The sequence below is a fragment of the Marmota marmota genome, unplaced genomic scaffold (assembly GCF_001458135.2).
Source record: "Marmota marmota marmota unplaced genomic scaffold, marMar, whole genome shotgun sequence".
NCBI lineage: Eukaryota > Metazoa > Chordata > Mammalia > Rodentia > Sciuridae > Marmota > Marmota marmota.
Genome location: NW_026000053.1, coordinates 197,715 through 214,962, shown reverse-complemented (window position 1 = coordinate 214,962; position 17,248 = coordinate 197,715). Strand labels below are relative to the sequence as shown.

At 43.5% G+C, this 17,248-nt stretch overlaps 2 pseudogenes; both read left to right on the top strand.

Annotated features, from left to right (window-relative positions):
- The window catches only part of LOC107161038, a 19,484-nt pseudogene extending 14,632 nt beyond the window's left edge, over window positions 1-4,852 (top strand).
- A 1,004-nt stretch (window positions 4,853-5,856) lies between these two features.
- LOC107161034 overlaps window positions 5,857-17,248 on the top strand; it is a 35,248-nt pseudogene continuing 23,856 nt past the window's right edge.

The following is a 17,248-nucleotide window of genomic DNA, read 5'->3' as shown; positions in this document are numbered from 1 at the left end:
TCTCTCTCTCTCTCTCTCTCTCTCTCTATATATATATATATATATATATATATATATATATATATATATAGAGAGAGAGAGAGAGAGAGAGAGAGAGAGAGAGCGCCATCCCATTGAGTTTGAAGTGGTATCTCATTATTTTGATTTGCATTTCATGGTGGCTAACAATATTTAGCATCTTTTCATGTGCTTATTGGTCATTTGTAGATCTTCTTTGGAGAAGTATCAATTCTACTTTTTTATCCATTTTTTAATTAGGTTGTTTCTTTGTCAGTTGTAAAAATTCTTTGTGTTCTAGGCACAAGTTCTTTCTCAGTTTTAGCTCTATATTTAGGCCTTTGATGTATTTTATGTCATTTTTTTAATATGGCATCAAGTTAGGGTCCACCTTTAACAATTTAGTGTGTACTTTAATAATTTTTACAATTTGTTGGAAAGACCATTTCTCTCTTAAATGATTTTGTTGTCCTCATAGATAATTGGCTGACAGTGAATGTGAGGGTTTACTTCTGGACTTTCAGTTCTGTTCCTTCCATTGATCTCCCTGTCTGCCCACATGTTAGTCCTGCACTCTCTTTACTATTGTTGCTTTATAATAAGCTGTGAAATTGGGGAGTGTGAGTCCTCCAACTTTACTCTTCTTTTTAAAGATTATTTGGCTCTTTGGGGTTCCTTGAATTTCCATATGAAATTTAGAATCAGTTTCTACAAAGAAAGTACCTGGGATTTTGAAAGGAATTCTGCTGAATAACTAGATCAGCTTGGGGAGAATGGACATCTTAACAATATTAAGTCTTCTGATCCATGAACATGGGGTGCATGGCTCCTCTTGAGGTCAGAAACTTACCATGCTTTCTCTGTGTCTGTGTCTGTGTCTGTGTCTTTTCTTTCATAAACACAAGCACCGAAAGCGCTGGTAAGTTGACAAGTCTGGTGGAGGGGAGGGGAAGAACAGACAGAAACACCAAAGGTGCAAAATCCAGAGGCTCCAGGACCAGGCAGGTAATGCAGCCAGCTGGTGGGATCCACAGGGAGTGGTGGGGACTGCCAGATGGAGAGACCTTTCTTTGAGGCTCTCCAATTCTGACTGGCATGGAGCGTCTCCAGCCACTGTGAGGGGAGGGAGAGCAGCATGCATCTGCTCATGCTTCTTAGTGGCCATCTAACATTTAGACATCTTTCTTGACCAGCCTCCTCCCTCTGAGAGCTTCAGGACAGGCCCTTGTCCTGCACACTCGTGTGCCTTGATGGCTTTGGGTTCTCTGGGATGAATAATTAAGAATTATGTCCCTGTCTGAGCCATCCAAAGATAAAAGAGTGGGCTTTGGGAATTAGGGGAAGTAGTGAGTTCCCTGTCACCAGAGGTGCTCAAGCAAAGGACTCTGACCTCTTGGTATTGTTGGAGTAGAGCACTGTTAAGGTCCCTTCCAATTTGTTACACATGCCACAAGCAGATGTGTAAGTGTGATTTCTGTCCACAAGGATGGCAGCCGTGTTGGAGAACCTCCTATTTCTATTTTTCCCAGCTGGGCAGGATGAGCCGTCCTACTGAATCCTGAAGGGTGTGGAGGCTCAGTCAGTTCCTGGACCAATCAGGTTTGTCTTGGGGAAGGTGGCCAGGAAACCTAGGCCTGAGGCAAGGGAGCAAGGCCTGTTGCCCATTTCCAGTGAATCCAGATAAGCCCAGGTGCTTTGCCCCAACTTCACCCACCATGCCCAGTCCTCCTTCCACAGGCTTTTCTGCACTGTGGAGCCGGAGCCCATCCAGCCAAGCATGCTCATCAACCCCTGCTGGTACCTGGATTCCCTGCAGTACCGTGTGTGGAAGAAGATGATCAGTTCCATCAAATCTGGTAAGGGGTTCTGGGAGGTGTTTGTGCCCAGGGAAGGTACTTTATGCTAGCACAGAGCTGCCAAGCTCCACTCTGTCAGGCTCTACCCATTCTCTCCACTGACCTCCCAGCAGGCCCTTGACCCTGGTCATCTCCCTCCTGCCTGATGGCTGCAGCCCCTCCTGGCATACCACATTCCTATACAGGCCCTGACCCTCTGTCCTCTTCAGAAAGAGAAATACTTCCTCTATTCAGAATTGTAACATGTATAATGAAAGGCTTTCTCCATCCAAGGTCACCAAAGGACCACACACAGGGTGCCTTAAATGACAGAAACCCATTCTCTCATGGTTGTGAAGGCTAGAAGCTCATGCTCAGGTGACAGCAGGGCTGTGGTCCTCTGAAACCTGTGGCAGGGTCCCTCTTTGTCTCTTCTAGCTTCTGGTGTTGGCTGGCAGGCCTGGCTGCCCTTGGCCTACAGCTACAGCACCTCACCCTCTGCCCTCTGCCACATGGCTTTTCCCCTCATGTGTTGTTTCCATTCCCATTTTTATAAGGGCACAGTCAAGGTGGGTTCAAGTTCCAACCTGCTCCAGTCTGACTTCGTCTTAACTGTATTTATAGTAATGCCCATTTCCAAATAAAGGCACATTCTGGGCCACTGGGTGGGGGCTAGGATTTTCACATACATTTTGGCCATTACATTTGAACCCATAATTTCCATCAACCCAGGGCAACTAGAACTGAGGTGGTCATTTTGGGGCCCTTGGGACACCACCCGGTGTGGCAGGTGGGAGAGTATCAGGTTTGCTGACTGTCCCCCTTCTGCCCTCAGTTCCCTTCAGCTTCGATCCCAACACTGCAGCAGGTTGGCTCTCGGTGTCTGATGACCTCACCAGCACCACCAACCATGGCTACTGCCTGCAGGTGGAAAACCCAGAGTGCTTCTCCTCAGCATCCTGCCTGCTGGGATCCTGCACCTTCTCTCAGGGCTCCCATGCTTGAGAGGTGGCCATGGGTGACCTGCAGAGCTGGCGGGTGGGTGTGGTGCGGGTGCAGCCAGATACAGGTGCAGAAGGCCACTCACACAGCTGCTACCATGACACACACTCTGGCTTCTGGTACGTGTGCCACACGCAGGGTGTGGAGGGGGACCACTGTGTGACCTTGGACCCGGCCACCTCACCCCTGGTCCCGACCATCCTGTGCTGCCTACGTGTAGAGCTGGAGTGCGAAGAGGGTGAGCTGTCCTTCTATGATGCTGAACATAACTGCCACCTATACACCTTCCATGCACGCTTTGGGGAGGTGCGGCCCTACTTTTACCTTGGGGGTGTGCGGGGTGATGGGCCTCCTGAGCCCTTGAGCATCTGCCCCTTGTGCATCACTATAAAGGAAGAGCTGGACGTCTGAACTGGCCCAGGCCTGCTGGATGCTGTGCCGTGGGCCTGCTTTATTCCTACCTCTTCCTGAAGCCCATCCCCGGCCTTGGCACCTCTGCCCACTACCTTGTGAGGTGCCAGCATCCTCTGCCATTCTGTCTTGCCTTTTTCTGTGACTCTAGGCCCTATGCCTCTTCTTTATTTTTGGTCCCTTCTCTGTTCAGTTAAAAGCCATGCAGGAAGTATCTCACTGGGTCCAGGCTCTTCCCAGGGTGTGAATTTTTAAGTCCTCATTTGAGAATTTCTGGAGAAAATGTTTACTTCTAGAACAGGCCTGTTTTAAAATGTAGGTTTTATTATTTTCCAGGTATGGTTAAGCCAACTAATCAGGAGATGACTGCTGTTGGAAAGAGTCTGTCACTCATTTCCCAGCCATGCCACATGGAGACACACAGGAAAGCACTAGGGTCAGTCAAGATACAAAGGGAAAGAGGGGAAGGTGCTGGCAAAGCCTTTGTTGTGGTTTTCCTGGGAAGGAATGGGTGGGGCAGCATAAACCAGGTGGACGCTCTCCAGTCTTGAGTAGTTGCAGTGGGTTCTGGCATGTGAGGACTGCTCCTCGTTTCTTGCACCTGCCTTAGGATGATTAGGACAGGAGATGTTGACTTGGCAGAGAGCCTGCTACAGGAATTGGTGTGATTCCATGGTCTAGGTTGGCTGGACTCACGAGACAGGCAGCCTTCAGGCCTATTGGCTGTCTAGGGATTGGCTAGCTTAAGAGCTGCGGTCACTCCAGTGCCAGAACATCAGGAATTCAGCAAAGAAGCAAACAGTTAGTGCAGGGCTCAGCTTAGCTACTGCTTTATATTACTAATTTAAAACTTGCACGGATCTTCCTGGGGGTCTTGTAAGGTAGGAGGCAAAGCTGCCCATCCATATCCATCAACTCCAGTTTATCTGGTTGTACATCAAGAGTTAATCTCCTGAACCAAGAGCTCCAGAGCACTTAACAAACTTAAAATCATGCTGTGCACCTGTTCCCTCACTGGGACTCACTTTCCTCATCTGTACAACAGACAGTGGGACTAGAAGACCATGTCCTTCTATAATTTTGTGGGGTGAGTTCCTCTGGTGAAAGTATGAGAAGGGAAGGGAAGAGGTGTCCCCTCCAGTTAGGAAGAAAGGAAGGGTGTGATCCGAGGGAGGCCGTTTGGAAGACAGGTGCTGTACAGTGGGAAGGAAGGCAGTGTCCTTTGTCCTCACTGCCGCGTGTCACTGACCTCAGCCGGCTTGCTCCCTGTTGGGTTCCATCCTGTTTCTCCTCTCCACTGTAAACCTCCACCTTTCCTTTCTCATGCCTGCAAATGTTTTCTAATTTCCAGCTCACTGTGTGTGTCCTGGGAACTGGCAACATGAAAGGAGATACTGTCTCGTGGGTACCATTTTATAGTTAGGGGCACGCTCCAGCCTGGATTCCCCACTTTATAATAGCTGATGTTCTAAACAGTAATTAGGAGTCCTGGTTATAAGTGTGTTGTGCACATTGGTTATGTAACTAGTGGGGAGGGACCAAGTGTGACATGCCACTGGGGCCAGCTTGGCAGTTGGCAAATGAGCTCACATGTGTCAGATTCTCAGCCCCCACCGCCCCCCCCCCAAAAGAAAAGCTCTAGGCACTTTGGGAACCAAGCAGTTGTGAGTGTGTGCGCTCTGCTGGGGTTTAACCTGACAAGTACAGATTCTGTATGATCAGCCTGACTTGTTGGTTAGAATAAATGTTTAAAACTATTTTCACCCAAGCTGTTACGAGTTTTTTGTTTGTTTGTTTGTTTGTTTGTTTGTTTTAAGATATAGGATAATTTGGATAGCCTAGGCCTCCTTTTCAAAGAAATAAAAATGATGTGCTTTTTCTTTTTACATTATTTTTTTTGGTGTTCTTGTAAGCCAGAGTTTTTCCATGTTGTAGTGTGTATTCTTATTGTAATATTCCTTTGTATGAAATGATGTACTGTATTTTATTGTTCGCCAGTTGATGGGTATTTGGCCTGTTTCCACATTTTGTTGGTTTTGAGTAGTGCTGCTGGGAACATCTGTGTACAGATTTTTGTGTGGACCTGTCTCCCTTTCTCTTTGGGTCCACCCAGGCATAGACATGCTGTGTCTTATGGTGACTCTTCTTAACCTTTTGAGGAACCACCAAGCTGCTTTCTGATGCAACCGTACCCCTTTGACTCCCACCAGCAGTGTGTGCGGATTCTGGGTGCACAGCACCCTTGTCAGCACTGTGATCTGTGTTCTGACTTACCCCTCCTGTGATGGTGAAGTGGTATGGCTTTGGCTTTGATGTGCATTTCCTTGATGCTGACACTGAGTAGCTTTTTCATGTGCTTATTGGCCATTTATATATCTGTTTGGGGGAACTGTCTTGAGCCTTTCCCCATTTTAGCTAGGTTGTCTTTATTGTTAAGTTTAAGGGTTCTCTATGTATTCTAGAGACTAGTCCCTTTGTCAGATATAGAACTTATAAACTTTCCTCTTCATTCTAGGTGTGTCCATTCACTTTCTTGGTGACATCCTTTGAAACCCCCAGTTTTTTAATTTGGATAATGTCTAGTCTGTTTTTTTTTTTTTTTTCGGTTACTTACAGATCTTAGAAATCCTCCTTTTGACACTGCCCTTAAGAGCATCTGGCCTCGGTTCTGGATATGCTCAGGGTAAGGTGGCTATCCTGTTGGCAGCGAGCCCCTCTCCAAGGGTCTTCCTTGAATACTCTCCCACCTGTGCCTCTTTCTCCCCATTCCAGCATCCACCCTGGAGGCAGCAGCCCACTGTACACTGCCTGTCTTATTCTCCTTTTGAATCCATCTATGTGCTGCCACCAGATGCACCATCTTTGGTCTCCAGTGGCCACCCAGAGTGGCCCCCACTCCTGACCTGCTCATGTGCATTTCTGCAATGCAACTTTCAGAGCTCACTGTGGCTGGACTCTGTTCTACTGGGTGTCCTGGCTCCATCTCACATGGCTCCAGGCACACCTGGCTGTCACACACACTGCCTGGTACTCACAGGGACATTTGTATCACAGTGACCTGCTGTTGGTTACTCGGACTGTTCTGGTTATATTTGCTGCACCACCTGTGTGCACACTCCTTACCTGCCTGGGCTTATGTCCTCATCTGCAGATCTTCCCTAACCCCTAACTGTGTGCCCTTTAGATGGGAGTCTGGGGAGCAGACTTGTGAGTGCCAAGGCAAATAGCAGGAGAGTCCCCCCTGGCTCCTTGAACTTGCACGTTGGCACCAGTGATTACTTGGTCATAACTCAGTGTGTAATAGCCATTTTCTTCCTTTCTTCTTGCTTTTGAAGGGTGAAGTTTTGGTAGAATGAGATTATTGTTGGCTAACTATCAAAAATGGCAGTCTGGTGAGCCCCATGGTTAGTGTTGGTGCTGGGCAGGAGTGTTCCCAACACCTTAGAGAGATATTATCAGAACTCTGCCCAGTAGGCTTCTGCCTGCTTTGCCTCCTTTGTTGTAGATCCTGCTCAGGGTTCCTGGGGCTGCTATTGCATGTTGCCCCTCCTGCTGGAAGGCACCTGCCTGTCTTCTCTGCTTGAGTGCAGGGACCACATCATTCTTACCTTTGCTGTCCTAGGTCCAGGGATGTCCTGGGCCACAGTGGGCGGTTCTTGTGTGGATGCATCATGTCAATGATGGATCATAAATACAAAGTAGGGGCAAGATAATAATGGGGCTGAAAAATTCTGATTAGCATCTTTCTATGCCGTCTCTGTGTTTAGATATATACTGTGTCACAGTGGCTGACAGTGCCACTGCAGTAACGTGAACACAGTTTTGCAGCCTTGGAGGAGGGGGCTGTACCACACAGCCCAGGTGTGCAGTAGGCTATGCCATCGAGGTTTGGTAAGCACACTCAGTGTTCACAGTGACAAAGTTGCTGAAGAGTGCACGTCACAGAACATATCTCTGTCACTAATCAACATGCAACCTTTTGGAGGTATGACCTGCAGGTCAGGCAAGCTGTCCTCAACTACTCCACAAAACTACCGGCAGCATTTGGTAAGGCACAAGGGTCAGGATACTGGACCCAGATTCCAACCCTGTGATGGAGAAGCTATCTGAGGCTTTTGGACATCTGTTGTAAGTAGAAAGAGGGTGATAGTACCTGCCTCAGACTTCTCAGGGATCCAGTGAGGCAGACTTTGGAAAAATGCCGAGTATTCCACCCTAAACCTAGTATAGGCTTATTACTGTTGGCTAATTCTTCAGCAAATGGGATGTTCTGCATGTTGAAATTCTGATTCACAGTCATGATGAATCCCAAAGAAAAGTGAGAAGCTGAGATGTGGAAGTTATGTTGGGAACGCTTACTTTCCTTCAGATTTTTGACAAGAGTATGTCTATACAACTTAACATTTGTAAAAAAGTTTCAATAACGTGGAAAAGTGGTTGTAGTAACCAAGAAAAATAGGTTTCAGAGTTAAACATACAGACCTGGAATGCTCTTACAAAAAAAAGGCAAGCAGTAATTTGCCTTTAATTTGTGTGTGTGTGTGTGTGTGTGTGTGTGTGGCACTTGCTCACGTACATGTGTGCTTGTGTATGTTTGATAATCTGATTACATGGCAGTAAACCCAAAGGTACAAAATGTACTAGAACAATCTCACACCTCTGCACATTCAGCTCTCCTAGTAGGCAATCCCTCCTATCAGTGTTTTTTCTCTTTACAGAGAAATTTTGTGTATGGCACATAGCCTATAAGAGTATTCACTATAATTAAAATGCAGATTGTCCCATACTGTATCTGTAAGCAACCCAGCCACGAGGAGAAAACTCCAAGCATGTTATTAAAATAGTTTTCCCTTCTCAAGGGGGAGGTTTGTCTGGGATGTTTTTATGCACTCAATTCAATTGGTGGATTTTACTTTAGGTTTTTGTTTAAATATTGCACTATAATTGGTGTTTAAAACCAAGAAGAGAAAAGCTAAATGGAAACCTTAAACCTAATACTTCAACATAGATTTTTTTAAATCTCTATCCTCCCAAAGGTGCCCATTGGTTAAGAGGCTGGATATGGGATTGGACGCCGAGAGTTTAAACTGACCACCACTGTGACCCTGGGGAGAGACAACCCCTCTACCTCTTGGTGTCATCATGTGGAAAAGACCTATGAGTTCCTGTCTCTTAAGGTGGTTATAGACTTTAAGGGAGCAAGTGTGTAGAACTCTGGAAGTTGGGCAAACACTAGTAGCCAAGTTCTCTATCGTTACTCCTGGCCCTGCTCCTTACATAGCTGTGAAGCTTTGGTAGAGCATCGAACTTCTGTAAACAGGGCAACTTGGACACTTGCATGGTTTTCCCCAGGTCAACCCATGTCATTGGCAAGAGCTGTGTGTCCCACAGAATAGAAGACAGCTGCCTACCAGTATTCAAAAATCTCGGTGTGGTACCAGAGGCTTTCCCTCATGTTTTGAGCCTGGAGAAAAAGAGTCATAATGTTTTAGGCATAGCAGAAAATTCTAGAGAGGAACAGATCTTTATTAGTCATCGTATCATACACAATGAAATTGTGTTGTCAAGTTCCAAAATGGTTCATGTAGCTATATGCATGAGGTTAAAGATGATGTCAAATACTGACTCATGCCCAGAGAAGATGATCTTAATGATAGTGATTTGGATTGGACAAGACAATTGTTAGTATTGGGAAAAGCTGAGCTTATTAATATCTCCCTTCAGGTTTTAAGAAAGAACAGAACTTTGTGCCCTGGCCTGTCCCACCTGCTCCTTCCAACAGTAACCAGAGGGTGGGAAGACAGGTCAGTAAGGACTGAGTCTGATGGCAAGGGAAGCCTTCCTGCTCTGGGGTGTTTGTCCTTGTTTGTGGGTGTTGCTCCGGTGGGTTTCCTTTGCCAGGGAGCAGGCTGGGGAAGATGGGAGATTTGGTTTCTATGGATACTGGCTGGCTGGGATTTGCATAATGTAGTGCAGAGAACAGACAGTCTGGAAACACTGTAGACCAGAGAGGAACACAGAGGCACGTGGAAATGAGTTAGAGGGCCAGGGTAGCCAGGCTCCATTCAGCCCTTTTCTAGGGAAGGGAGTCTGTCCCTCCCTGCTCCCTGAACAGCAGCAGCATGGAGCCTGAGGAAGGAGGGAGGCATGTGAACAGCGCCCCCCACAGGGCATGGCATACACTGGGCTCAACCAATCCAGGGCTATTCTGCTTCCTCCCCTGAACTCCACTATTGGCAAAGGCTGCTCTTCCATGACCACCTGCTGTGTGGACCTGCAGTTTACTCAGAAGGCATTCCAAGTATGTTCTATTTTAATCCTTGCTTCCAGCCAACCACCATGTGAGACAGGTGCAGGAAGCTTATCAAAGCCCCTTGAGTGATCTCTCATAAAGCCAGACCTTAAATACATCTCCTGGAGTTAATATCCCCAGATCCCAGAGCACCTTCTAGGCTGTACACCAGTAAATGTGACCTAACTGGGACAATTCAGTTTGAGGGTCTGACCCTAGGTAGGGAGTGTGGGATAAAGAGGAGAGATGCTATTGGAAATACTGAAGGAGGGTGGGATTGCCAGGCTGTGTCATGGACAGAGTGCTCTAGGTGATGAAAGTTGGGAGTCTGGTGGCTGCCAGGCTTCTGGCTTGAGTGACTGGTGGTGGCTACTGAGGTAGGGACTAGAGGAAAGCAGGTAAGTTTGTGCTGTGCTTGTGGGACTTTCTGGTGGAAGCCTGGAGAAGGCCATTGGTCACAAGAGCACTGTAACTCAGGGTCTGGATGTGAGGGAACAGGGTCAGGAGCCATTGGTACATGGTCCTGTTGAGGTCACAGGAGTCTGGGCTCTCATATGGGAAGTTAAATAAGGAGATGGACAAAAACTTGGGGAGCAATGACCCTTTAAGAAGTATGCCAGGGGTTTGGTTAGAGAAATAAATTGAAGGCAGAACTGGAACCCAAAGAAAGCGATGTGACAAGGAAAAAAAATGAAAGTAATGACAAAAACCATGTTGAAGGTAGAAGGGAGTGAGCTGCCGGAGAGCCACATGAGACAGAGCTGGGAGATACTTCACTGACTCCACTGTAAGGTGGTGTGTGTGGTGGGCGGCCCTGGTGCAGCTGCTCCCAATTCCAATGAAGACAGATGAAAACCCTTGTCCCCCACAAAAGTGGCAGATGTCCAACATATTGGCAAAAATTGGGAGGAATCCCCTAACTGTAAAGCCATGGGAGACGGAGTTTTAGTGCCCACCTGGAAACAGACCCATGCCCACTTCTGCATCCTGAGGAGTGGGTGCTACTGAGGTTCTGACATTAGATTTTGGGGTTCCAGCAAGGTGGTGGTTTTTGTGCTGCAGAATTGAATCTATAGGTTAGTCCTTGGAGTTTTCCCTATGGCTCTCAGAGGGCCTGGTCTCAGCAGTGGGAATGAACAGGAAAGGACATCGACACTAGGTGACAGAGAAGCTTGCTGAGATTAATGTCTGTTGAGTGTAAACAAATGAAGCAACCCCTCAGGTTGAAAGTGAATTTGGGAAACAAAAATTTAGGTTGAGGAAGCTGGCCATTCTGCTCACTAGAAAGTGACCTGCTGGTGGTTGAGGTTAGGGTCACAGCATCATTTTAATTGGGGGAGTTTCCGTACGTGTCCTAACTCTACTGATCCCATGCTATCTTTTTTAAAATCATTTTTTCACTTTATCTGATACACAAAAGTTGTACCTATTTCTGGGTGATGTTCAATAGATGCATACATTGTATTATTTCAAATGAAGGTAAGAATCTCTGTCTCTTCAAATATTTATCATTTCTTTGTGGGGAAAACATTCAAACTCCTTTCTTCTAGCTTTTTGAAATGGACATTATACATCATTGTTATCTATGGCCACCCTACTATGCATGGCACAGCATAGCTTCTTGCTCCTGTCTAACTGTGACTTAGTCCCCCTTGGCCAACCTCTCCCCATCCCCTGCCCCCACTCTCCACAGCCTCTGGTAACCACCTTTATACTCTCCACTTGTATGAGATCAACTTTTTGTCTGAACTGCTTTTTTAAGTGGTCAGGGATACTGTTTCCTTCTGTTTGTCTTGCTGTACCCATTCAGTTACTGCAAGTCCAAAAAAACGGTGGTCAGAGGAGAGAGAACCAATGATGAGCACTCTACCACTGAGCCACAACCCAGCTCCTTATGTTTTATTCTAATCAGTCTGCTTTTTCATAGTTGTGAGAGCTGTAGACACAGAAGATCCCACCTCCAGACAGATCACCCTACTTGATGCTGAGCGGAGCTGGGAAGGTACTGGGCATCCACCTGCCCTCAGCCCTATGCATATCCTCATCCGATGGGTCCTACTGATGGCCAGTGGGTTTATCTTTTGGTAAACCAAACTCATTTTTATTCTTTTGCAAATAACTAAATTTTTGTTGGGTTGTTTGTGCCATCCTGGTTAGCAGAGTTTACTCTGTAAATTTTTTTTGAAGATAGAAGGGAGTGAGCTGTTGAACATTCCAGACCCAAACCATAGAAGGCAAGTAAGAAATTCACTTACTTTACTTTTACAAAGTAAAAAAGAACTTTGTGCTATCCCTGAAAGCCGGTGGAGGGAGCATCTAAAGAACTGTAACAAGCCAGAAACTGGGAAAGAAACATGGAGGCAAATTCAGGCAGCATTGCGAGAAGTTGGGAGAGGGGCTTTTCTTTTCTTTTTAAGAAAGAAAAAAGATGGAAGGCAGAAAATAAACATCAATTTCAAAAATCAGAACAGTGTGGAACTAAAATAATGGGTACAATTAAATTCAAATCCATGGGACACATTCCAAATTACAGGAAACAAAGTAAATTCTAACATCCAGGATGGCACAAACAAAAACCAAAAATTTAGTTATTTGCAAAAGAATAAAAATGAGTTTGGTTTACCAAAAGATAAATAAATGGGGAAGAAGGCACAGAATCTTGATCAAAGATTGTGAATCATTGGAATTTTATACCTAGTCGAGTTTTGTGAAGACAAAAAGAAAAAAAAAAGATTTCAAATATGTAAAGGTTCAGAAAATAAAACTGCCAATGAACTGTACTTGGAATAATTTAACTTAGTCAAAAAATATTTCTTGGAAGAAATGATGTATACTGTTAAGTAAAATTTAATAACAATGATCTGATTAGATAACTTCAGGTCATATTAACCAGACCCTGAACATTTGGAGGCAAGGAAATTATAGAGTTTCTAAACTACTTCACAAATAGGAAAAATATTTTGTTTTATTCTGTACTCTGATGCTGAAACAAGTATTCACTGAACATTTATTTAAGGGAATATTAAAATACTGAGAGACTTTTAAAATAGCACAGTGTACTTCCAAAACAGGAAAAATATAAAAGAAAAAAGAGTACATGCATTAAGACTGACATCAAGTAAATAAAGATCCACAAAATAAAGTCATTGCTGCTATGCCAATAAATAAACATTTTTAAAATGGTCTTATTTAAAAACTAAGGTTCTCAAATTAGAGTTTTAAGACAAATTATAATCAACTGTTTACAAAAATACTTCAAACTAAATGACCAAATGAACCACAGTAGCAAGAAATTTGGTTCTGAACAATACAGAGCCAAACAGAAAGAAAACAGGATTGACAATAATTTCAGATAGGAATTCAAAGTGGGATATAAAAGGATTTTCTTATTTAACAAATACCAAAACATTTATTTTAATATATATTAAATATATATTTTATATAAAATATAAATATTTATATAAATATTTATATGTATTTATATTTGTATTATATGTATTATAAATATTTTTATGTATTTATATTCATATTTGTATATAAATGAATATATATATATATATATATATATATATATATATATATATATATATATATATATATATATTTTCCAGGGATGGAACCACTGGGCTGCATCCCAACACAGGATGCCAAGCACCAGGCAACAAAAGACAGCAGTCGCCTTCACTGATTAGGAACCAGGGTTTTGTCAGCAGGAGCCAGGGTCACCCGCTGGAAAACAAGCAACAGCGGTGGCCTGAAAGCAACTGGTGAAGCTGCAACAGAAGGGATGGGAGAGTACACAAGGCCTAGAGGGGAGCCCAGTGGAGGCTGTGCACACAACACACACGCCCAAGCCCCGAAGGTCCAGGTAAGCGGGACCCTCGAGCACCAAGCACAGGGGGACTCCCTTCTCCAGAGCCAAGTCACAGTGCCCCCTCCCCCCCCATACCGAGGCATCTTGGAGTTCCTAGATAGGAACGCCAGGATAGGCTGCTGCCACTGGCATGATGTCACCATCAGCCAATAAAGTCAGTGCTCCGCTTAAGCTAAGGAGGTAGTTAGGGGTTAATTACCTCTTCCCAAACCCTGGAAGCCAGAAAAAAAAAATGTCCCTCCTTTTTGACTTCTCTTTCCCTAGATAGAGAAGTGAGGAGTTAGAGATGGAAATAAAGCAAATAAGAACAAATGGTGCCAAGGTGTTGTAGATATAGGTATAGACATGGAGACTCACACTCAGTGGGTAAATGTAATGGATGTCCATTTAGAAATTTCTAAAAAGGTTGATCCAGAATTCCACTTTATAGGGTAGTATTTTAAAACATTTTGATGCAGTTTCTTCCTATATTTTTAAACGTAAAAGTGTAAGATTTTTAGGTAAATTAGATCACATTTTATTTCTTGTAGCCATCTTTATTCATTTACTGTTAGAATTTTCCTTTGGCATTTAATAGTCTTCAACTGTAGGAGGCTTGGGGGCTCATGCCTGCATTCTCAGCGGCTGGGGAGGGTGAGGCAGGATGATGGCAAGTTCAAAGGCATTGTTGGCAATTAAACGAGACCCTGTCTCAAAAATAAAAGAATGAGAAGGGCTAGGGATGTAGATCAGTGGTAGGGCACCTCTGGATTCAATCCTCAGTATCAGAGGGAAGGAAGACTTCAAGTATTTAGTGGCTGCAGAATTTTCAACCAAATGGACAGTTCGTAAGTGCATCATTATCCAGCATATAAATACATGTCCTCAGTTTTACTGGCAAGGAATTGTAGTGGGAATACCATATTTTTTAAAATGCCCAGGTTACTATCATAAACAAAGCAGTAATGAATGCAATTGTATTGTGAGAACTCCTGTCCAATGAATTCCTTAGGGAAACTCCCATGTCAAAGATGAAAATATACATCACCTGGGGCTGGGATGTGGCTCACTGGGAAGATGCTTGACTAGTATGAGTAAAGCCCTGGGTTAGATCCCAGGCACTGCAAACAAAACAAAGCAAACAACAGCAACAACAACAAAAAACCCAAACATTGCCTGATTGCCCTTCAGAAATGTGGTAGACTGTCTCATAGAACATTCAGTTCTTCATACCATAGGGGACTTATTTTCCATCTTTGATGATCTAGTACAGGATGGTAGCCATGAATCTATTTTTTCTCATTTCCTCCATTACTGGGATTTTGATTATGTTTTCATGTACCCAATGGCCTCTTTTATTTCTTTCTGGATTATATAGGTTCTTTACCCATTTTTAACAAAATCAGGGCAATTATCTTTTTCTAATCCCTTTGTAAGACCTCTGTTTTCAGCCCAGCAGCATTATCTGGACTCTTTTCTTGATGCACATACTGTTTTCTTCTACTATGCATCTTATCCTCAAGCTTTTGCTCCAGGGTTCTGTTACTTTTGCTCCTGTTTCCTCTTTGCTGTGGCACAGTTTATGTGGCATGTTCTTGGGACATTTAAAGAAACAGAGCCGTCACTAGTGGTAATTCTTTGATCACTTTTAAAACATTATGCATAATTTCTAGTCAATCCAATTCAATTAGTCAATTCTTTATTAAAATGTTTAATTTTAATTATTTCAGTTAAAATAATTAGAGTTTTAATTAAAAGTTTATTAAAATGTCTTCATTAAATTTTTTAAAAATTAGTAATAGTCACTTGGGTACAAATGCAAAATTCAAAAGGAGGATAGTGAAAAGCATTTCTCCTCTGTTTCCAACCACTTATTTTCTCTTCCCATGAGCAACCCCCAATGCTGGTTTATTGTGGACCTTTCCAGAGATATCCTAAAAATAAGCACATTCCTTTAAAAAAAATCCACAAAATAATCACAGGTTACAAATACTTTCATTTTGCTTTTTTAAAACATGATACATACTGGAGAGCATGTCTTATTTAGCACATGTAGAGTTAATTCATTCTTTTGAAGAGCTGTGTGATGTCCCACTGTATGGAACTTATTACTTGGTCACTTGATTTTTCAAAGGAAATTAGGATTACTTCTAATATTTACTATTACAAATAATACTATGATAACTAAATTTACATGTATCAATCAAATATGTTAGTGGTTTCTTTTTTAAGCAAGTTTAGCCTATTTATAAGAAATAGCATGACAGATAAGCTTGGTGACTTAATTTTGTGCCAACTTCATATTATGAGTTCTGTTTTTATTACTTCTAAATTTCTTAGATTTTATTTTATGTCTGTTTGCTTTGTTCCTGAGCATGTAGTTGTCTCTTCTGAGGATTCAGAAGATTTTACTTTTTGGTCTAGTGGTATCTTTAGTTAACTCTAGTCAAATAATTTTTTTATTGAAGTCAAAGAATACAGTCTATAATGTCTCGTATTTGTAATTGTTGATGCTTTGTGGTTTTGTATATAACCAATTTTCAAAAAGTGTCCTATACCCTATGTAGTAGGTTTTTGAGTTTTTGTTTGTTTGTTTGTTTTTTGGGGGGGATTCATAAATTCTTTGATGCTCTTCCTTGGAAGGAAGGGATCCATTGAATGTGATTAAGGAGGTTCAAGGTTTGATCAGGAACAGGTTTCTTTTTTCTGTTCTCCTGGCTCCCAGCCCAGTGAATTCATTCTTTGTACGAGGATAGGCTGTGGTAATCACCTGACTTCTGCAGCCATGAACTCATTACCTAAAGACCTGTAGCTGCCTTGAGTCCCTGGAGTATGTGTCCAACAGCATCCCTCGGAGTCTGAGAGCATCATTAGAGACCTTAGAGGCTCAGCAAGCCAGGGTGATGTCATGCCCAATGTGACCTGCATCCTCCTGCCTCAAGGACAGCACTCTTTGTGCCTGTGTCTGGTGAACTCTCTCTAGGCAGGGAGGGTGTGCCCTCAGGCTGGGAAGGCCAGGTGGTTGTTGGCTTTGGGGCATTTCACTTTCCAGACCAGCTCTGGTCTGAGGTGGTGAGTTATCACTATGGTATCAGGCCCTTCTGGTCCAAGAGGGTGAACTTGGCCCAGTTCAGTGAAGACACTATAAAAAATGACAACCAAGTAATAAACACTCTCTCTCTCTCTGTCTCTCTCTGTCTGTCTGTCTGTCTCTCTCTCTCTCTCTCTCTCTCTCTCTCTCACACACACACACACACACATACACACACACACAGCTGGCCATCTGTATCCGTGGATTCCACATCTCTGGACTTAACCAACTGTGAATCAAAAATATGTGAAAAAGAAATTCCAGAAAGTTCCAAAAAATAAAGCTTGAATTTTTCCATGGGCTGGATACTACAATGAATCCATACAAATGAAATGATATGTAGGCATTGATTAGGTATTACAAGTAATGTAAAAATGATTTAAAATATATGGAAAATGGGCGTAGGTTATAGCAAATTATACACCATCTGTATTAGGAGCTTGAGCATTGTGGATTTTGGTATCTGTACAGGTCCTGGAGCCGATCCTCTATGGATGCTGAGGGATAGCTGGAAATAGCACCACGATGGTAAAGATGATTGACAATCTCTTTTCCTAGTTCTGGTGCACTCTGAAGTCAGTTTTCACAATATATCCCAGAAGCAGAGGCTCATCTTCCACAGACTTCCTTATACCCTCCCTCAGAGTCTATGGACCTAAAATTATAATGGATTGGGACCAAGAGCTCATTTGGGGAGTGGTTGTGCAAAATTAGAAACCCATCACCGTGAAGCAGTAAGTGTGCTTCTGTTGTCTTGGAGTGAATTC